Here is a 24,026-nt window from a genome sequence, read left to right on the forward strand (position 1 = left end):
TCTCTCTTTCTTCCCCCATCCCCGTCTCTCTGCCTGTTAAATAAACAAATAAGCAAATGTGAAATACATTAGAAATTTAAAAATAAATAAATAAATGTCAGGTGCTGGATATTAAAACAGAATTTAGAAGATCTCTGTGCTATATTTCTCCAAGCAGTTTCAATTAATGTTTCATGTCAGTGGGACCTGGTTTCTAGGGATTTTCAACATGGTTAAGTGAATGCCCATCAAGATCTCATCAATGCCTTTCCATGGAAAGGCAGATCAGGTAACTCTGAAGATGACAAGTCCTAACACTCACGTTCCTAGTAGCTTTAGGTTCTTAGCATTCACAACAGCACTTTCTGTTTCCCCCACCTATACTCTGTGGAAGGGCAGCTATACTCCACAGGCAATAAAATAAGACCCTGATATCCACCCCCTTAGACTGCTCTCTGCCAGTCTTACTTAGCCAATTACTTATTATAGCATTTATTGTCCACTCTCAGAGGGATAATCACTGGTGGGATATAAAGGAACAAACGAGGATTTTTAAGTAAGGCAAATCAGAGTTTAAATTGTTGATCTGTCATGATCAACTATATGATCTTGGACATATTACCCACATTATAATCTCTAAAATAAGGAGCCAACCCCAAGCTTTGTACGTGTGAGGAGAATGAAGAGAGACAGGACACTGCCAAGTCCAGTTTCTGGCAGTCAAACAGATAGCCAGTGGATGATTGTTTCCTTCTAGATTTCATGGTGTGTGCCCAGGAGTGGACCAACTCTCAGTGTCAGACAGAGAACTTGGAATTGGTGCTAATTCTGCCACTATTCAATATGACACCCTTGTACACAGTCATACAATGTGGCCCCACTTCACAGCACGTTGCTAATTATATAGCAGATCCAGGAAGCAATAACTCCAAGTATCAACAATGCCAACAATGTGAGTGGCATCCACAGAGGAGAACAACAAACCCACACTCAACCACGTTCAGCCCTTGCCAACATGGATATTATGTGAATTCAGAGTAGAGAAAGGGTAACATAAGCAAGATGAGTTCACCATAGTCAGAGACAGACGTGGAAGAGTTAAATTTTGTGAGAATTGGAACTGTTTGAAGGAAGTAAAGGAAGCATTTAGTGAGGTACCCTGGGGAGTTGACCAGTTTTGAATATCAACCCAGTTCTTAGATGATTTCTCTATGAATATTCCAACATTGGAGTCCCACACAGACCTACTTGTTGCTCAGACGAGAATGAATGGATTTCCACGTCAAAGAGAAGGCTTTGAAGAAGCACAGAATATGATGGTACACTTGCATGCTTTCTAAAATTTGGAACATCAAACATTTTGGAAGTCTACACCCCAATTTCAATAGAATCTCAGCCTGGAGAACAGTGTTTCTGCAGGCCAGAGTGGATCTTGGGAAGATCTACTCCTAGGAAGCTCTTTCACTATGGCAGGACAGGTGCATTACTGTATTCATAGTACAAACCTAGGACTGGAGCTCACTTGGATTTTATGATAATTAAAATCATACGTTTATTTCACTGGCCAGGGTCCTAAGAGGTAGAAGGCAGCTTTTCAAGAGAAAGGATGTGATGAGACATGGTAGATAACTCTTCTATTTATTGGAGTCACATATTACCCCTAATCTCACACATTCCATTAAGTAAAGAATTGGGGTTTGTTCAGATTTAGTAAAAATCTACATCATGAGGATCAGCACTTTTGTATGAACATCTACTGTAATTTGCAATGAAAAACTTTAAAAATGGGTGATTCCAAGGAGGCCACCAAATGTGGAAGAATGCAAGACTTGGAGAGATCAGATCCCATTTTTGAGCTGTCCTGCAATCAACCATCTAGGTAACTTGAGGAAAACCAAATGACTTCTCTAAAGTGAGTTTTCCCCATGAGTAAAACAGGGGGTCAACGCTGCCTCCTCAGACTATTTCAGATCTGCAGATCCTAGTCTGAGGAAAGCAAATAGATTTTATTACCCAAAGTAGAATCTTAACACTAGTTGCTGGCTGGGATGCGGAGTGGAGAAGGATACTAAGTCTGTGCATGGGCTCAGCAGAAAAGTCACCTGTGATACAGCAGCAGCACCTGTCAGGAACAGGAGACAGGAGGGTGGCGGCACGGTTATTTGCTGTCCCTATCACTGACAGCGGACTGTGCCTCAGTCAGCTTGCCAAGCAACAGGAGAGGGAACAGAGAAGTGACTCCTGGGAATGTTCTAGGTAATGGGGGTTGGATGTTTATACCCAGATAATTGCTGCATAAGGAACAAAGCTAGGTCCCTTGTGACAGCCTCCTGAGCTAGGCAGAGGAAACCACTTTTCTCAAGCTCCAGAAGCCAAGGCCACCCAATTACTGCTCTACTCTGGGTCCTAGTATTTGCTATTCCAGAAGCAGATGTTACCTTCCCCTGGGTTTCATTCTGCTTCTTCCTTATTAAAAGGAAAAGTCTCTGGGAGGAATCACACATTCAATCAACTCACATGATGCTCATCAAATGTTCCTTTTTTCTCTCTAGCAGGATTTGCTTAAGGTTCAGATAAGGCTCTGGGAGACTAGGTGAGAGGGCACTGTTTTGAGTGACATACGGTCAGGAAAGAGGAATGGTTAAGGACCCAGAATTTAGTTGAAGATGAGTCAGTCCCACAGGCTGGTGCTAAATACCATCCTCAGCACAGCTACCACATCACTGTAATTTCCAACCAGGAAATGGACAGTGACTCTTCCCTGCCCGGACCCCCAGAGGACAGCTTGTGTGTCTCACTGCAGCACTGAGCTTTCTACTGGGATGCCTCTGACTAGCTTAACAGACAATATCCCAGCCTCGTTTTGCTCCTGGCTGCTTTCCTGAAGCTCCCGAGAGCCTCAGCATCATTAGGAATTCAAAGTTGCATGCACTCACGAGCTAAAAGAAGTTCCCAGACTTTCCCAAGAATTGTTCATCTAAGATAGGGATTAAAGGGCGACGCCTTTGGGGGGCATGGGATCAAAGATATGTAATCCAGGGCAGGGCACTCCCTGTCAAGAAACGGGTGGGGAGAGACTGAGACAGAGCTCCAACTACTGGAGCACGTCCTGTGTTGGACTGTATGTGCTATTTTATCCTTAAAACCTGTCTACCTGGCATGGATGATGATTTCCTTTTTTAGAAAATCAAAATTCAGAAAAGGTAACAAATACATTCAAGGCAACAAAGATACTAAGTGAAAACTCAATTGGACCTCACATTCAGCACCTTGTTTTCCATGCACTGTGCCTGGTAAGATCTGCAGCATATCCTGCAAGTGATTCTACCATAAAAAATCAGAAATGGAGGCCTGGTAACTTGATTAGTCAATCATAATTCCAGGTTTCTGGATGCACTGTAAGTTCAATCTTTAATAGAAATAAGGAAAGCTTCATGTACCTTTTAATGCCTGTGCCCAGAAATCTTTCAACTTTTGGTGCCATAAAGGTGAACATTGGCATAAATAATTCACAAGAGCCTATTGTTTTCGACTTTCTCACATTTTAATTGAGACTTCACCAGGTAACATACCAGAGAAGCATGAAATGGCCTGTCATTGTAGGCATGGGGAGCTAATGACACATTCCATATGTATATTTGATACAACATGATCAATAATTCTGTTAGTGTGTTTTCACTGGAAGAATTCCATAGTGAATAGCAAGGAGCAGCCTGAAATTATTTCATTTGGGCAACTCCTGGCCCTCCTGGCCCCATTTCAGTTAATTCCCTTTCAATTTAAAAAAACTCTAAATGCTCGAGAACATCAGCAAAGCTGTAGAAGTGTTGACAATCAGCAAATCTCCAGGCAAGTTTACCATCATCCATTCTGATTCATTACAATCATTGAAATTTTAGGTCACACAAGAGCCATCTGTGAAGCAGCCTCCCTAGATGATTAAAATACTCCTGTACAATGTACATTTACAAATTGAAAATTAATGAGGAAACATGTTTAAAAATTGACTATAGCTACCCAAGGGTTTAAAAGCGCTTTAAAATGCGTAAAGAAATCACTTGGCTATGAAGTCCTCCTTAGTGACAAATAAGTTGCATTACTTCTTAGAATTACTCCTGCTGAATTAACTTTTCAATGTGTTGGTTGTTACGGTTGCATTCGAAAATCATATCTCAAAAAAGTACTCATACAAATCATGTCCCCCCACTCCTGTCCTGTAGGCTAATTCATTCTGCATCTTTCCAACTCAAAGTAAATGACCCAGAACAAAGCAAAGACATTCCTCATGAATGACTAGTGTAACAACAAACAGAATTGTATGCCGCCAGAGGGAATGGTTTATTCTTGGTTAGAACTTTTGCTCATGTTCCTGACTGCAAATAGAAAATACAGACTCTCTGTAGCATTTTCTGGACAACAGAAAGTCCCCTGCAGACTATCCTTTTTGGCTCTTTCAACTTGGTCTCTCCCCTCTACCATCTCTAGTACTTTGAGCAGGCATTCCATCAATTAGCCTTTGGGACAAAGGTCTTCATGGCAGAGATAGAGAGAAAGGAGAAGGGAGGATGTTCATCCTCCAAGATAAGGGTGTGTGAGCATGGGCTGATTAAGGAACAAACTTTTGACCAGAACGATGCAGGAGGGTACTTCAAAAAATTCATGGAAAATGGAATTAAAATGCACATTTAGCTTGGTTCCAAAAATTTTGGAATCCAAGCAGTTTTTCTTTATATGCATTGTCCACAAGCTTTATGAAACCCCTGGTATATGCTTGAACAGGGTCAAGTGCTATGCACATACTATTGCAATCAATGTTTCAGTCCTTCAGCAGGCCTCTGAGGTAGGCAGTCTAATAGCACTGTGAGGAAAGTGAGCACTGCAAAGCTCATTTAAGCTGGCCGTGGTGACCTCAAGGTCAACACGGTGACCTTGAGTTGCCCTTCTGCAGGTATGCCATACACATGAAGACACCATCACAAGTCAAGGAGTAGTCAGTGCATGGAAGCAAAGGACTGCTGTGTTGGTTAGACGGGGAAACAAGCTTGCAGAGAGTCAGAGCAGATGCCTGTGGCAGGCACAGCCAGTCAAGTTGTTAGACACTGAATTGTGACCCCATGAAATTCATCCGTGGAAGCCCTAACCTACAATGTGAATATTTGGAATCTGGATCTAGAAGGAGGGAAGAAAGCTTGAATGAGTTTATAAGGGTGGGGCCTTAATCTGCTAGCTCTGGTTGCTGGCAACACAAGACATCTGAACTCTCTATTTCTGTCTGAGAGAGAAAGGGCCATGTAAGGACATGGTGAAAAATAACTGCTGCCAACTAGCAAGAGAGCCCTTACCAGAACCCAAATTTTCTGACACCCTGATCTTAGACATCTCAGCTTCCTGCACTGTGGGGGGCGGGGGATAAAAGTTGCTATTTAAACCATCCAATCCGTGATGTTTTCTTATGGCTAATAAGGAAATACTGAGTATCAAGGACAGGAAATTCAGTCCTGTGTGAGAGTCTATCAATGCCAGATGTGGCAGCAATAAGCTGAGCTCCACATAGCTACTGACATGGAAGTCTCCCACCTCTCTCACCTGGGCTCCAAAGCATTGCTCATATGCCTGGACTACAGCTCATGCTGAATTATATCATGACTATTTGTCCTAGGTATGTCTCCCCTGTGCCCTGGACTGTGACCCCATCTACAGAAAGCCTGTGCCTCATTCACTCTTTCATCCCAAACACTGTTCTTCGAACACAATAGTTGTCTTGTCTTTTATATTTCTTCAGTAGACCGAAGAATGGAATAGATCTCTGCCTATAAGAAGAATCAATGTCAGAATGGAACAGGCACCAGGGAAGGGTGAAGCATTGGCCAGACTACCCTAGAAAGTAACACGGTCCTCATAGCCTTTGGAGGTTTTGCCAAAACTAATCAGGGCACATTCAGAAGGTGCACTGGAAAACGACCCTAAGGGAAAAAAAATATGAAGACTGTGAAGAAAGCATCAGGTGTAGTATTGAATGGATGCCTTCATTGCTTCAAGAAACAGTCATGAATGCCAACCTTATATCAGGTACTAGACACCATTAGAGATACTGCAACTCATGAGAGAAAAACCACATATGGTACCTGTGCTCAGTGAGCTGGCTAGAAGAGAATAAATGATTTGAATAGTAATAAAAATAATTTTACAATTAATAGCTCTGAGCAATAACATGCAGAAACACTGCACGGTCCTGTAAGAATCTACAACAGAAATCACCCTGGTCCGGGACATTCAACCAACCCTAGAACCTTAGGGCAACACTCCCTCCCTTAACTACAAGATGAAGAGGAAATGAAAAACACCTTCCCACACCCACAGCACAGGGTCCTTGTGAGTTGATATACTTGAACATCTTCAAGAACAAGGTAAATTCCATCCTCTGGTATATTCCAAACCCAATCAATTACCTCTAAACACACCACTGGTTAAAGCTGGAACCAGAGAGGAACCATGGATGTTTTACCATAATGTGTCCCTGCTGCAGATGACAGGTGGAGAACAAACTTCCCAATGAAAACACAACAATACATGAAATGATATCCACAATTGGTGATGGCTCCTTTTGCTGTTGGGAGGAAAACAGGAATTAGGCTATCAGGCATAGATTGGTAAAACAAATGTATTCATTTCAGGTTTCTGAATGAAAGTTTCAGAAGAAGATAATAAAAAAAGAAAAAATCAGTTCAAGTGAGAATTGCTATAATGTGATATTTATTTTTAATTTTATGAGTCAGTGTGAGATGGTTTGGCAGATTAAAATCATAATGTACAGTATCAACCATTTCAGTGTTATCAATTTGGCTCTTACAGAACTTATTTTGACAGCATGGTGTGTCATCTGGCAATCAGAAAGCACTTTAGAAAGTTCACTGTGAATGTACTCTACGAGGGAAATGCATCAAAATGGACATTTTCAAAACCTTTTTGTTCCAGTGGTTAATGTGTGCAGGGGAGGGCAGATAGCAGAGCAATTTAAAATTCTCTGAGATAGCCACCAGATATTTCACGAAAAAGCAAAAGGAAAAATGAAAAATTCAAAAATCAAAAACCATTTCACTTCAATCTTTTATTTCCTTTCAAATGCTACCCTCCTTTCTAATCAGATTTACCACAGCAAGGGGCCCTATCACCACATCAGGAGATCAAGTTTAACGAGGCTTGTTGGAAACAAGAGGACAAGTAAACGTATGTGTTTGTACAGTGGTATTTATTAGGTTCAAGCAGAATACTGGGCTAAGCGGTGGAAGCTACCGGGAGAATGAGTTTCGCTCTGTATAATGAAGAAGTGTCTCACATCAAACTTGTTTACAGATAAAAGTGGGAAGGGTCTGCTCAGAGGTTTTTGGCTTCTGTCCTCCCGGTGGGGAAAATGAAGAACTCTGATTAACCAGCTGGAATGAAAGATTCAAGCCTCAGGTGGTGAACTGGCCTAAATGGTCTAACTAACTGGTTCCTGTTAGAACCAGGCACCTGGTGTATCTTGAGCCATGCCAGGTGCTGTAGAGGCCCTCTTAACTGCTGGGGAGAGAAGACCGCAGGCTCCAAGCAACAGGAAAACATAAAGTGCAATAGAGTGGTCATACGATTTTGATTAGAAGGATTACAGGATGTGTGAGGAAAAGCAAAAGGAGACTGAAAGTGCATGAAGCAACTCTCTGAAGATACTGAGACTAGAAGGACAGGCAAGAATAGGAGAGGACACCTTCAGGAGAGACAACCAAGGAAAGCAGTATTAACAAAGGCTTTGGAACTACCGGTGAAGAATTCGGACTTTGGAAAACTAATAGATATTTTCTTTGTTTTTTTTTTGTTTTTTTTTTTTTTTAAAGATACATTTATTTGTAAGGCAAAGTGACATAGATAGAGGGAGAGATATCTTCCATCCACTGGTTCACACCCCCAAGATGGCTTCAAAAACCAGAAGAGGGCTAGGCCCTGCTGAAGCCAGGAGCCTCGAATTCCATTTGGGTCTCCCTAATGGGTGGTAGAGAAAATGGTACTTGGACCATTTTCTGCAGCTTTCTCAGATGCATTAGCAGGGAGCTGGACTGGAAGTGGAACATCTGGGGACTGGAACCAGCACACACATACATGATGCTGCGGCTGTAGGTGGCAGCCACTGGCTTAACCCACTGCCTAACAACGAAGCCCCTTAGCCAATTAATTCCTGAGTTCCTTCTGAACTGAAAAGAGTCCTTAAAGAGTGATCTGCTTGTTAGGATGCATTATCGATAATGTCCATAAATATCAGTGCGCATCGGTACAGCCTGTCTCAAATGCAGACCCAAAGGTCACCAACCCAAAGACTTTGATTTCCTAGGACCGAGCTTGGGCCTAGAAATTTAAATGTTTACCCTCCATCTCAGCTCACCTCCAACCATTCCTTCCTCACCATGATTCCATAGTGGGGGCCCCCAGATCACGGCTTCAGAAATGGGTTTTCTTTAAGGATTGTCTGCAAACAGAAGCAAGCTTGGCAACTGTTACTGTAATGGAGACACCAAGTGTACCAAGTTTCAAGGGTACACATGATTCCACTGAAAGTTCTTTGATTAACCTGCACTTTGGTTACCACACACCACGGGAACATACTCTGATCTCTGAGACTGTACACAATATGCAATCCCCTGTTCATATGCCAGCCCTTTAAACGTCCAAAGATATTTAACCTGTTTCTGCCAATTAAGCCCAATGCAAAGAAGAACAGTTTGAGCTGCTTCAACCATTTCTCATAAGAGATGATTTCTGACTGCTTCACACCTCTGCCCCCTTTCGTCTGATACGTGCAAGTTTATTACTCTCTCTCTCTCTTCAACAGATGATGCACTCTTATATAAATGCAACATGCAGGTTTGCTGTAACCAGGCAGACACAGAACTTTCCCTCCCTTGTTCTGGCTGTCTTGTTCTTATCAATGCAAGCCAAGACCTCATATGATTTTGTTGGGCTTATAATTAGCTAGAAATGCATCAGAAATATTTCTTAATGAATCTGTTGTCTCTGACCATAAGCATTAAAAAATGCCTTTGGATCCTGCATTTGTTGTTTGCTTTTGATTGTTTTATTTTTTTTTCTTTTATTAAGATTTATTTTGAAAGAGTTACAGAGAGAGGTAGAGGCAGAACTTTCATCCACTGATTCACTCCCCAAGTGGCTGCAATGACCAGCACTGGCCCAAGTCAAAAGCTGGGGGCCAGGAGCTTCATCCAGGTCTCACACAAGGGTGCCAGGAGCCCAGATACTTGGGCCATCTTCTATTGCTTTTCCCAACCATTAGCAGAAAGCTGGATCAGAAGGGGAGCAGCCAGGATTCCAAACTGTGCCCATATGAGATGCCAGCACTGCAAGCGGCACTTTTACTGCTATGCCACAACTCTGACCCCTGGGGGCTGCATTTGGTACAGTAAAACACCACTTGAAATGCCTGAATTCCAAACCAGAATACCTGTCTTTGAGTCTCCTTTCTGTTCTCCATTCCACCTGTCTGCTAATGTTCACAGGTAAAGGCTCAATCTTTTAGGTCCCTGCTGCCCACAAATGAGACCTGGTTTGAATTCCTGGCTTCAGACTTCTACCTGGCTGATCCACGGCTATTGTAGGCAAATTTGGGGAGTGAACCAGCAGATTGCAGATCTCTGTGTTTGATTATCTCTGTCTTCCTGCCTTTCAACTCAAATAAACATTTTAAAAAACAATAATAGGTGCAGGTTACGTGTACAGGTTTAATCAGTATACTTGGGTCTCCCAAGTGATTGGCAAAGACACAGCTACTTGAAGAATATATGCATGGTTCAAGAATAACATGCAGCAGGCATATATTCTTATGTTTTAAAAATATATTCTTTTTAATTTGAAAGACAGAGACACAGAGAGCTCCAATTCACTGGTTCACTCCCTAGATGCCCACAACAAATAGGCTGAAATTAAGAGGTGGGAAATCTATCCAGGTCTCCCATGTGGGTAGCAGGAACCCAAGTACTTGGGTCATCGTGTGCTGCCTCCAATGGTGTGCATAAGGAGGAAGCTGGAATGTAGCGCAGAACTGGATCTCAAAACCAAGGCACTCTGACATGGAACACGGACATCCCTGGCAGCACCTTAACCACACCAAATACCCACCCCTGTTCCTGTCATTAATGATCGCATTTTAAACCAGTGTTACTAAAATTCAGATGTGTGTAATCTGATGAAGATTTTTTTCAAAAAAGCCATTCTCTGTCCTTTACTACCTGAACTTTAAAACATCTCAATTAATATTGTTCTCTGCAGGGGAATCCCTGGATGAGACAGAGGCAGCCCGGACAACAGGAACTGGAGAAGATGCCATCTCCTCAATGAGAGACCTGACAACAGGAGGCCAGTAAGGAGTGGCTGCTATTGTTTCCTAGACTATTGATTAAACAATTTGTAACCATGGCAATGATCTTGTCTTCCTGCAAAGGTTAGTGAGGGTGGGATGGGCAATCCTCTGTGGTTAAGAAATGTGGAAATGAACCAGGGCTCTTACTAGTTTTTTCTCATGTCTCTGAACAGAGTTTGTCAATTTGCCTCACCTGTTCCTTACCTTAAACTTTTCATCTCTCTATATCAAACTCACCTGGAGTCTAAACTGCATATTCAGGTCAACAGGGGAAACCTTCAAAACATAGGAGAGGAGGAGAGTGGGGTGATGAGGTTTCACCGTTTCTTTTACTGTATTCGGGACATTGTTTTCATAGAGAGCTATCTCTTGGACGTCTGCTGATGAGGAGTACACGTTCACTCATCTGACATTATTTGCTGTGTAACTGTTTATTTGCACCTGCACAGAGCTGTGACTGTTGAACTGGCTGGTTCTATGAGGCCATTGTCTATCTGCAGAAACCACAAGACCAAGGAAGACAGGATTATAAATACTGCACTGAAGGGGAATCCAGGTAATAGGTGAACCATTGTAAATGTAGAGTGAACCATAATTTACACACACACATTCACACACACACACACGTACAACACGTATACACACACACGCCTAAATCTAATGAGGATTTGTAGTGTTCCATAAATACACCAAAATCAATCAGGCACACTTCCTGGGTACAAAGAACTTCTTATCTAATAAAAAACAGAAAAGCAAGGTAACAAACACTGAAGCATTTTGACCACCGTACTGATTGTAACAAAATTTTTACTCCAAGTAACTATTTGGATGGCCAGAGGATCCCTGTCACAGAGGTTTTGCAAAAATCGATTAGGATTTGCTCCTGTCTTCAACCTTTCCTGAGGCCAGCTGACTCCTTACACTCTAGAACCAGTGCCTACCAGGCCCGCCTCGAACCCCAGACCTCAAACTTTTTTTGCTCCACATTTATAATGTTCCTGGAATCCTTATTTCCTCACCTACTATTACACCATCACCGTACATGTGAAGTGAGGCTAAGGGCGTTCATATTGCTATGAAGCCATTACCTCTGATGTCCCTGGCATTACCCCATACTCCCAATCCAGCTGCCTCCCCAGGTCTCCATCCAACCTCTAGCCCTGGTTCCAGTTTCAGCCTGATATACCCCAGACTGTTGACAAGGAGTCCCATGCTGGCTCTAGCCCAAATCCTCAACAGAATCCTCCAATTATTTTTGCATTCTCTCTACTGCATACATCTTAACATTTTTGACTGACAGGATAAGGTACAAACTATTATACAAGCCCATTTTCCAAAATTGAATAGAGTCCTGCAGTCCTTGGAAATATAATTATTTCTTCTCATAATAGCCTGTGACTACATCTGATGTGTGGGTGGACAATGGCCCTTAAACCTTCAAAGCAGAAAACAAGGCTAGCAGTCACCAGTCCTATTGATAAATTGTAGCTCTAAGCTGCAAAAGTGCTTATTCACTGACCAAGAGCCCTGCAATTTATTTTACTTCATTAGATGCTGGATCCCTTAAAAATTGCTGGAATTCCAAAAGCTTTGAAGGTAATTATTTTATTATAGGTATGTCTAATCAAACCATTGAAGCTACTGGGAGCCTACTGCTGAAATTTAGAAGAGATTATATCTCTGTGCCACTCACAGACACATGCAAAAATATACAATTCCAGGTAACTGTGAAGACATGAAACAGACTAAACATTTGAAACAAAGAAATATTTCCCGTTCTAAAAATTCTCTGCAGATAATTCTTCCCCTCGCTGTTACTGACATCCTATTCATCTTCTTCTACCCACTGTAAAAGAATTTGAGAAAGAACACCTTACGAAGAGAACTACAAATAAAAGATAGAATTGCTGCTTTGGAAAATACCTTACAAGGTCCATTTATTACTTGATGTTTGGATTATCTCTGCCATACTCGTGTCAAGGAATGATCCAACCTACATATGAATATTTTCAGCCGCATGGTGCTGTCAATTCCATCTTTGCATATCGCTGACAATAAGGAAGCATATTCTTATATAAACTCGTTTTATAATAGCAGTGAGCTTATACTCACACACAAATGCAAGCTGCACAGGAAAAAGTTCGAGAATTGAACACACAGGTTAATTTAGAGATTGATTTAGAGAGAATCTGGTGAGCCATTTGCTATGAATTTCACATATACCACCATGCTCTACATCTAAGAACAACTGCACAACAGAAAGCTTTCAAGTTCTAACCAAAGATCCCCAAAGGCAGTGCCTCCCAGACTTGTGCAGTCCAAGACACCCTGTGATCCCTGTACAATACTCCTTTGATGGTGATGACAGCAGGAAGCACGCTGTCTGTGCATTCTTTAGTTATCCAGCTCATTCCTATCTCCTTGGCCACACTGGCCTGCCCAAGTGCCCACTGCATACATGCAAATACTGAACACATTAAACCCACTCACGCACACAGACTGACTGTGCGCTCCAGAAGAAAACTGACTACAACACTGACAGACACACAAGCAGAAAACTTTCATCTCCACTAAGGCCATCGGCTTCTCTACACTTTAACCTCTAAGTTACAGTTTGACAAACCTCTCCAGAGGACACCTTGAATGTCCCAGGTCCCTGCAGACTAACAATGCTTTATAGGATGCCAACATTTTAACACTCCGACAATATGATAGAAAACACCTGAGGGCATCATTCCTGGATGCCCTCTTTAGCAGAAAGCTGAGGAAATGAAATCCTCCTGTTTGGAGTGCCCCAGAGATCCACAATTCTCACTTGACACAAAAGAACTTTGTTCATCTGCTAAAGTCTGTAACTTCTGGCTGGCCAGATCAGGGCTTTGTGGAAAGTGCCCCTTTAATCCGTACACTAAGATGAAGAGAGTGAAGAGTGGGGAGGTTAGTGGCTGCAGAACAAATGGTGTCCTCACTATGAGATGAAGCCTGGTCACCCTAATCAAGGAACTGACTATTTTTTTTTTTTTTTTGCATTTTACTGTTTGTGGTTTGCTATGGTCAAATAAATGAACTTCTTTTAAAAATATGTACTTACTTTGGTAGTAGCAAAGAGATGGCTTGTGTGGCCAAGTGTAGGATTTGGATCAAAGAAATCTAAAAAATGCAGTGTGAAGCAAGGAGAGGAGGAGACAGAGACTGAGGCTCTTAGAGCCTTGGGACTAGGTCTTTGTTTTGTTGGAATCTCCTTTCTGTAACGTACAGGGAAGCCCTCTAAGAAACTGAAAAATAGATTGGCTTTGGAGTATAGCTTTTTGCTTTCAGCCTACCACCCTACTTTGGCTCCCACATTTGTAGAAAAGAACATTTAAAAACAAGCCCACACTCTGACATCCTGAATTTATAGGACTCCTCCACTAGGAAAACCAACTTTGGAAAAAGCTGGCTGAAGAAAAGAATGTAAAGTGGTATATCCCAAAGAACTTCCCATGGAACTCCTGGAGAAGGTAATGAGCTTTTCAAGCCAGGATGTTTTTGTGGTCAAATCAGGATGGGGAATTTGGAATAAATAAATTAAATGCATTTCCTTTCCATTCCAGTTCTCATTCTTCAGCTTGCTTGTATCTAATATAAATCTCTGAACAGGGGGGCTGGTGTTGTGACGTAGCAGGTAAACTCGCTGTTTACAGTGCTAGCATCCCACATGGGCACTGGTTTGAGTCCCAGCTGCTCCACTTCCAATCCAGCTCCCTGCTAATATTCATGGGAGAGCAGCGGAGAATGGCTAGATTGCTTGGGACCTTGCACCTTTGTGGGAGACCTGGAAGAAGCTCCTGGCTCCCAGCTTTGGGCCAGTCCAGCCAGCCAGCTCCAGCTATTGTGGCCATTTGGGGAGTGCACTAGTGGATGGATGACTTCTCTATCTCTCCCTCTCTTTCTCTCTGTAACTCTGCCTTTCAAATAAATAAATAAATCTTTAAAAAAAATATCTCTGAGCAGGGACTTGTACATAGGGATCACAGATGCAAAGAAACCCAGCTGAAATGGCTAGAAGCACAAACAAAGCCACGGGTTTCAGCCAAATGAAGCCTCAGGATTCTTGAGACTGGTTTCACTTTTGCTTTCAGCTAAAGAAAAATTGACCATGTCAGATGCTTTGCTCAGTAACTTCACTTTTTAATCCTTTCTTTCTTTTCTCCCATAATTGAACAAACACCCATTGTGCATTAATGTGTAAATATCCCTGCTCCTGATTCAAAACAAAACTAAAAAAAGAATCAAAATACCTTCCTGAGGCAAAGAGAAAAAAAAAAGCTGAGCACTACGTTATATTTATACCAAGTACAATAGCTCATATGCAAAGATACAGCACTTGAAATTATTTCAAAAAAGTGTGTGAGGAGAAATAGGGTGTAGGCATTTAGACTAAGGTAAAGTTATCCCGTTGCATACCAAAATAGTTTGTGTCACAGCTCTGGCTCCTGATTCTAGCTTCCTGCTAATGTGTACCCTAGGAGACAGCAAGTGATAGCTTAAGCAACTGGGTCCCTGCTACCCTCATGGGAGACTTGGACTGGAATCCCAGCTCCTGGCTTCAGCATGGCTCACTCCCAGCTGTTGTGGGCCTTTGGGCAGTGAATGAGCAGTTGGAAGCTCTTTTCTCTGTGCCCTTCAAACAACAATAACATTACCAATGACATTTATTACAAGTGTGAAACAATGGAATTAAAACTTGCTTATTTTAGTGCAAAACAACCTTGAAAACCATGAATGATTTTTTTTCATAATACATTTCTTCCACAAACTTCTGAAGTATCCTAGTATTTGCTGAACCCTTGGTATTTTCTTATGCAAATTATCAATAAGAGACAAAACAGCCATAGGCTAAACGGTGGCCTAATCAGGGCCTACAGGGAGATTAGCAACATGGTTCAGAGAATGGGTTCTGGTGTCAAGCTTAGATTTTTTGCCAGTAAAATATAGAGAATAGTACAGTAGCTACCTTGGAGGAGTCATTTGACTTGAGGATGATTTCCGTGAAACACATAGCGGATAGTAACTCTCAATAAATGGTAAGCATTATTATAGGTTATGTATTCAAGAAGGTGATGTTAGGATGACTACACATTGCATAGTGGGCCTTTGTGAATGCAGTAGTATCTTCTGAGGTTAACATTTTCTTATGTTGGCTGGAAGAGCAAAGCCACTTTCCATGGATAAGAAGTCTCAGAAATGGCAGTTTCCTGTCCCTGAGAACTGGCCATCCTCGAGGCTGAAGGGATTCATGTACATATTCCTTCAGCCCATACATACGTATTCCTTCTTAATAAAGCCCCATTTCCAAGGAGCAGAAATTCAGCCTAGCCATTAAGTCACCAAGGTTACACATCAGAGGGACAGTATGATTTTTAGGTCTGGCTCTTGACTCCAGATTCCTACAAAAATGCCGACCCTGGGAGGTAGAGGTGATGGCCCAAGTAATTGTGTCCCTGCCAGTCACCTGAGAGACCTGGATTGAATTTCCTAGCATCCGGCTTTGGCTTGGTCTAACCCCAGCTGCAGCAGGCATTTCAGGAGCGACCCAGCAGATAGAAGTGTGCTCTCTCTCTTTCTCTCTCTCCCTCACTTCCTCCCCACCTCTCAAATAAATAAACAAAAATGTAAAAAAAGCAACACCATAACTATTTTCAGTTGTACCAAAATGGCCATGGCTTAAAACAGAGTGATGGAGAGAGAGACACAGAGAGGGAGAGGGGTGGAGAGAGAGAAACTGCCTGTAACCCCTGTGCCAGAAGTGAATTATGGGGGCTCCCTTGCTACTGCATGTAGGGTTGTGAACCAGCTATATGAACATCATGTTGGAGCTTGTTACAAATGGAGATATCAGGCCCAGCTCGGACCTACTGAATAAAATTTGCGTTTTAATAAAATATCCAGGTGATGCACATGTAAAATAATGTTTAAGAGGTACTACCTTGGAGCACCTCCATTTTCCTTACAGTTGCCAACCATGCTTACTCCTGAGAGCAGCTCACACAGGCCAGAGATCTTACCTAGAACAAGAAAGCTACTTTCAGGGATAGCGCTGTGGCATTGTGGGTAAAGCGTGCAGGCATCCCATATGGGCACCAGTTCAAGTCCCGGCTGCTCCACTTCCAATCTGGCTCTCTGCTGTGGCCTGGGAAAGCAGTAGAAGATGGTCCAAGTCCTTGGGCCCCTGCACCCATGTGGGAAGACCTGGAAGAAGCTCCTGGCTCCTAGCTTCGGACTGGCACAGCTCTGGCCATTGCAGCCATCTGGGGAGTGAATCAGCAGATGAAAGACCTCTGTATCTCTCTCTGCCTCTGCCTCTCTGTAACTGCCTTTCAAATAAGTAAATAAAATCTTTTATATAAAAAAAAGCTACTTTGAACCAGAGGAAAAAAAATAAATAATCTACTACCTGCATCCCTCAGGGACATCCCCTGGCCACTTACACAGACTTGCCTATCTGCTCATGGATTATGATGCTGTCACAATTCCAGTTTGCCTCGATTTCTTGTAACTAGCATGGACACTGAGTTCTTACTGCAACTAGACCTATATTGCACCCTCTGCTTTCCTACCTGTCTTCTCAGCCCACAACATCCAAAGTGAGAGGTGTCTTTCAGCGATGCTCTGTATCCCTGTATCCTTATTTCAGTTTCCAGTCTTATTTCACTCCAGTCAGGATGAACATAGCGAGCCACTACAGGATTGTCTACCCTGAAGGTGTGGACAATTAGAATTTGCAGGCTGTGGCTGCTGACTCACCGTGAAATGCCGTCCCAAATGTTCAGAGTGCCTTTTATAATAGGCCTAACAGTTGTTAGTATCAGCCAAAGGAAGGTTGACATAGCAAAATAAGTGGTGTCTGGTCTGCCTTCTAATAGGATTAGGGCACGGCCTGGTGGATCTGACTGCTTTGTAATAGCTGCTCTGTTAGTAATCCTCAAAGCATCATCTGGAAACACATTTGAGTCACTGCATTTATTTTGAAAAGTCTCTGATAGAAATGCTGGTAATCCTGGCCTCTCAGTAGTCTGTTTATGTTGCACAACCAAATCAGTTTCTTGAGGCCATTTGGAAAATGTCACCACGATGCTTTCTATCTTTGCAAAATGTTTTGCCACTTGTTCAGTCTTTTCATGAATATTATCTTAGACTTGCTCCCAGCGCTACTCTGAGGTTGGCAGGACCACTTTCACCCCACCCCACACATTCCGAAACTTCACCTGTAGATGAAGAAACTGAAAATCCTAAGTTCGCAGAAGCTGGGTTAATAACATAAAACGTCTAGCTGACCTGCCCGGGAAGCAATGCTAGTGACAGAATCAGATTAAGGACCAACTGCTTCTGTTAAAACATATTTATTTATCGAGACTGGAGTTGTGGCATAGCAGGTAAAGCTGCCACCTGCAGGGCCTGCATCCCACTTGGGCACTGGTTCGAATTCCAGCTGCTCCTCTTCCAATTCAGCTCCCTCATAATATACCTGGTAAAAAAGCAGAAGATGGTTCAAGTACTTGGGCCTCTGTGCTCATGAGGGAGACCAGGAAGAAGCTCTTGGCTCCTAGGTTTGATGGGCCCAGCTCCAGCCAATGTAGCCATTTAGAGAGTGAACCAGAAGACGAATGGAAGACCTCTCTCTCTCTCTCTATCTCTCTCTCTCTCTCTCTCTCTCTATCTCTCTCTCTCTGCATCTGCCTCTCTGTCACTCTGCCCTTCAAATAAATAAATAAGGCTTTAAAAAAGGAGAGACAGAGAGAATGGAGGGAGGGAGAGAGAGACAAAGGGATCATCTGTCTACTTATTTAAACCACAAATGGATGCAACAGTTATGGCTGTGTCAGCCTGAAGCTAGGATCCAGGAACTCCATCTGTGTCTCCCACATGGGTGGCAGGGAAGCAAGCCCCTGCATCATCATCCACTTCATTCTCAGGTACATTAGCAGGAAGCTGGGTTGGAAATAGAGCAGCAGGGACTAGAATCAGCCCTTAGGGGATGAAGGCAGCCCAAGCAGCCGCTTAGCCTTCTGTGTCACAACAGGCTAGGATAAATTATTTGATGCTCACGTGACAGCCCTTTTGTCCATACTGCATTGCTGCTACTCAAATGATGATACCACATATCACAAGGGGATATCCAAATAGTTACATCTCTGACCAAGAAATTCTGGATCAAATTAATTGAGTATTATAATGACCCCCTGAGTTCACCATCTCATTAGCTTGCTTATTATTTCTGAGCATTTCACTTTTTGAAACAGTTCAAATCAGCACAAACCAAAATATGTTATATGTGGCCTTGAATTATTTAGAGCAAACCTAGGTTGCTCCTATGGCGGAAGGAATTTTAATTGCTTGTGTGTATGTGTGTGTCTGTGCGTGTGTAATTTTTGGAAATCCAAAAACATTTGTCTTTCTTTTAATTCACTCATTTGTTTCTTCAACAGATGTCTCTGAGCAATCACTAATGTCAGAACCTCTGTGACATATGGGTCAAATTCATTTATCAAATGAGTAAAAAATTGCTTGTTTTAGATTGCCAGATGACTTGCAATAAGGTAAAAGCGCTCAAAAGGATTTAGAACAATTGCAAGTCAGATATTCCCAAACTTCTGTATATATAGTCGATTTTTAAAAATACCTAAAAACAGAGCAAAGTTTCCCTGTTAAATTTAACTATAGGCCAACAAGTTCCATCAAGATCTTTTTGAATTCTGTTCTCTACTAAGCAAACTCTCTCAGCCAGCTCTGTTTCATAAGGATTTTTAAGATTTATTTGGGAGGCAAAGTTACAGACACAGAGAGAGAGGTCTCCCATCTAATGGTTCACTCCCCCAATGGCCGCAATGGCCAGAGCTGGGCCAGGCCAAAGCCAGGAGCCAGGAGATTCTTCCAGGTCTCACACATTGGTACAGAGCCCAGGCACTTGGGCCATCTTTCACTGCTTGCCCAGGCCATTAGCAGAGAACTGGATCAGAAGACAAACAGCCAGACATGAATCAGTGCCCATTGCACCATTGCAGGTGGAGGCTTAACCTACTATGCCACAGCGGCAGTCTCTCAAGTAGATTTAATCAGCATCACCAGCCCTACCCTTCTCTTTTATTAATTATATCCAAGGCATTAATAAAAAAATCGAGCAAAACCAACACAAGGAGGGAGTTCCATAACTAGTCATGAAGGACCCCTTTCCACAATATTCCAAGGTAATTCACTAACACAGGTGAAAACCTGAGAACTTACAAAATGATTTCTATATAAACAGGATGCCAAAAAAAAGTGAAATAATGATTTCTAAAATGTTAAACAAATTATGCTTTTTCCAAATCACCCAAGCTTTAGAACTCAATCATGCTACATGCTTCTTCCATGAATCCACCACTTATCAAAATTTCACTTTGAAATCTTCCTTGTGCTAGTCAGACAGTTGAATATCATGGCTTAGGAGCCACAGTTGACTTCACAGTGCCGTCATATTCATTTCTGTACCCAAAATACCACAGCACATCACAGGTGGATCCCAAATAAGTAATTCCTTCAACCTTCTCCTTTGCTACATTTATGTAAGTGCCTCAGGTACCACCAATCAGACAGTAAGCAACATAACCTACTCTTGGTAGGACGTCCCCTAAGTAGTTAGCTAATATACTCCATGCAACATTATCATATAACATCTTGGAAGTATTGAACTGCATTATTTCTTTATAAATTCTGCTACCATTATGTAATTTTAATAAGCGTTATAATAACTACTCATTATAATTCCTACAGTTTTCATTGACAAATTCAACACAAGTGGCAATCATGTGTTCCCAGTCTTAGAAGAACATTGTCACTGGACATCTCTAAAATATAGGTTTGAAATCAATTAAAGATTTAAAAGAAAGAGTTTGTAACAACTGGAGCTACCCAACCAAGGATGTCAGTGCCTGTAAAAAACATCATGTGTTCCCTGAGTTAATGAAAATGTCCAACATACGATACATCTACCAGAGATATCAGAGAAACACTTCCAACCCTGCATGGTATTTCTACCAGATGATTACTGCAGTGCCTCCCTGCTTTCTAGTTCTACGATTTTATTTCTCCTATTTCCTGTGTGTACCTCTTGATATTTCCTGCCATTCCCTCTGGCTTGCTCCTAAACTTCATTACAAACCATAGACTAAAGACAACACAAGAGACCTTCATCTTGTCCTTGGTAATGTGGGTCTACCTGAGGAGGTATTTACAGAATGTGACTCAAGGAGAGCCCTGGAGATTAGGCTGGTGCAAAGGAAGGGAACAAGTTGAGAGCTGCAAATAAATCCTCTTCTACAAATGCTCTCTTGTCTCACCAAGACACATTATCTCTCTGTTGGAAAGCCACTGAGCTAGCATTTACTATTTTGAGATTATGATCCACTCTCCAACCTACTGCTAGAATATCTACATACCTAATAAAGTAATTTCTTCTTGTAAGATCATGACAGGAATATTAAAAATTCATAAACACATTGCCTTTTACCCATAACGAAAAAATATAGTAAAGATTTGGTAAAGAACTCAGGTATATTATAGGAAGTGAGAAGTAGCAAGGTCCCTGTAATGATACTTCACTGAATTACACCCACATGAAAGTAATATTTTAGCAAATAGGATGACTCTGACAGAGCTCCTACAACTGACTCTTCAAGAACATCATCATTGAAAACGAAGAGAAAACAAGTGCTCTTTCCAGACAGTATACGCAAACTGACAGAAGGATGCTTGGAATTTCAAACCCTAACTTCTTTTTTTTTTTAAGATTTATTTTATTTATTTGAAAGATAGAGTTACAGAGAGAGGTAGAGACAGAGAGAGAGGTCTTCCATCCGATGGTTCACTCCCGAGATGGCCGCAACAGTCGGAGCTGCACCGACCTGAAGCCAGGAGCCAGGAGCTTCTTCCAGGTCTCCCACGTAGGTATAGGGGCCCAAGGACTTGGGCCATTTTCTACTGCTATCCCAGGACATAGCAGAGAGCTGGATTGGAAGTGGAGCAGCTGGGACTAGAACCGGTGCCCATATGGGATGCTGGTGCTTCAGGCCAGGGCATTAACCCACTGTACCACAGCGCCAGCCCCTCAAGTCCTACCTTCTGTCAGGTCCTGATCTCAGCAGGTAAAGTACAGAAATGAGAAGGGTTATAGTTCTCTTCTGTACACATCAGTAACCCTGAATCTCCAAGATCTGTGCTCAACTTGCTAGCACAGGCAATCAGCTGGCCAAAGCAGTTAGCAGAACCTAGTAGGCTAAAGGAATGTCCTATTAACCAAATGTCTCAGTACCTTTTCTGATTTGGATATTTTCAAACTGTTACAGATGAAACTGGTTTTAAAATTTGCAATGCCTATTTGAAAGATATGTTTGATATAGACAGACTCCTAGAGTGTCAAATCAAATTCTGTGGACGGCTTTACAGCTCTGGTCTATTAATGCTGCAGAACTCAAGAGAATCAAGGCAATCCATCTTAACAGGTCAAGTCTTGAGTCTGTTTTCCACATGAGATAGAAAGAGGAATGGGATTGAATACCTGTTTTTTTTTTTTCCAGTGAGGAAAAAGTCAAATTATTTCCTGATACAGAGAAGTGATGACCCTTATTTTCTATAGGGTGGAAATGATCCAATAACAATCATAATGCAATTAAAAGTGGAGCATGGAAAGTTAGCTTCCAAGTGCAAGAAATCACAGTGTGCAGTCTGTTTCCTGTGCTGGAAATCAGCTAATTAGATATTGGTTAGGCCATCCAATTGTTTCCCAGGTGACACAGTGGAAATGACATTGATTAAAAGTGATTTAAAACTACAGCTTAAAGAACAATTTGATTCTGGTGAAGAGACCATATCCTATCATCTAAGAAACTGGTAATCTTCAATTTGGTTTGCTGATAGAAATAATTTTAAGAAATTAAAATACATGCACCAATTTTGAATCTTCAAAATACGTCCAAACTTAGTCCAAATAGATTATTATCTCATTGACTGAAAGGTTAAATGTGCATTAAATTTACCTCCCCAGAGGTATGCAGGAGCCTGACAGAAAGAAGCAGTGGCCTCTAGGCAATGAAAAGAGGTGGCAATCTTAGCAGCTGCTGGAGATGCCTGATGCCTCGGCTTGAGGAGTGGACAATGACACAATGGAGCCAACTAGGGATCACTTACATCTGAGATGGACTACAGAACAGCATGTGCTAGAAGTATAAGCTCAACTCAAACATAGGAGGACTACTTCATTTTTTGTAAAGAATTATTTATTTATTCGAAAGTCAGAGTTACACAGAGAAAGGAGAGGCAGAGAGAGAGAGAGAAAGAGGTCTTCCATCCGATGGTTCACTCCCCAAATAGCCGCAATGGCCAGAACTGTGCTGATCCAAAGCCAGGAGCCAGGAGCTTCTTCCGGGTCTCCCGCGTGGGTGCAGGAGCCCAAGGACTTGGGCCACCTTCTACTGCACTCCCGGGCCATAGCAGAGAGCTGGACACGAAGTGGAGCAGCCAGGTCTCGAACCAGCGCCCATATGGGATGCTGGTGCTTCAGGCCAGGGTGTTAACCCACTGCGCCACAGCGCCAGCCCTGGAGGATTACTTCATTGAACAATCATGGGTGTCAGTTGTACTCTACGTTCTGAAGCAGCAGCAAATACCTGTGGTAGATTTCCAGGCAGAACTCAGGCATTCTTAGGTGAGGCACCAAGAGGTACTTGAAGCTGTACTGCAATATCAAGGTAGCTCACTTCCAAGCAAAAACCAGGCTCCATCTACTGTTTATAGAGCCGCTTTTCCAAGTAAAAACTGAGCTCCATCTACTGTTTGTGAAGCCTCTACCCAACTTACATGGTTTGTTTGAGAACTAGACAACATATCTTTGTCTACAGCCTTTTCTTAGGTCTTAATAGTTCTGAAATTTTACTTTGGACATTGAATTTGGTGGAGCACCAATCATGACTGTGGGCAAGGGTATCAAGATGATGCAGTATACTGGCTGTAGACTGAGTTCTAACCTGCAAGATGGGTGAATCTTCATTGGCATCTTTAAGGCTTTTGACAAGTATAGGAATTTTATCCTCTGTGATTGTGATGAGGAAGATAAAGCCATAGAACTGAAGCAACCAGAACACGAAGAAAAGCAGGTTTTGAGTCTGGTGTTGCTACATGGGAAGAACTCGCCATCCAAGACTACTGAGGGCCCACCTCCCAAATACTGGCATTGCTGAGGAACTAATTCCTGGAGCTGCAGGAGGCCCTGGAGTTTTCAGGGCTGCTGGCAGAGGGGAACCAACTGGGGTCCCAATTCCTCAGGCTCCCACTGTATTAGCAGGCCCTGTCCAAGGAGTTGGGGGGCCATCACAGCAGGTAACAACTCCACAGGGAAGAGGCACTGTAACAGCTGCTACTGTTGTTGCTACTGCCAGTACTGCTGGAGCCCCAACCCAGTATCTGCCAGCACAAGGGACTCCACTTCCACCTGTCTGCAGAACAACCTCACCTCCAGGAACTAGGGCACCTCCACCTGGCATGAGACCACCAATGTTCACCAATTGGGCTCCCCACTTCTAGAGGATGCCACCTCCAAGAATAATATCCCCCTCTACAAGGAATTACAGGC

The 24,026-nt window shown here is 42.4% G+C and overlaps 1 protein-coding gene and 1 pseudogene across 5 annotated transcripts in view; one reads left to right on the forward strand and one right to left on the reverse strand.

Annotated features, from left to right (window-relative positions):
- The window catches only part of CTNNA2 (catenin alpha 2), a 1,267,385-nt gene that overhangs the window by 583,936 nt on the left and 659,423 nt on the right, over positions 1–24,026 (reverse strand). The window lies entirely within an intron of this gene.
- On the forward strand, positions 23,362–23,999 carry LOC103347725 (small nuclear ribonucleoprotein-associated protein N pseudogene; annotated as a pseudogene).

The sequence above is a fragment of the Oryctolagus cuniculus genome, chromosome 2 (assembly GCF_964237555.1).
Source record: "Oryctolagus cuniculus chromosome 2, mOryCun1.1, whole genome shotgun sequence".
NCBI classification, from domain to species: domain Eukaryota; kingdom Metazoa; phylum Chordata; class Mammalia; order Lagomorpha; family Leporidae; genus Oryctolagus; species Oryctolagus cuniculus.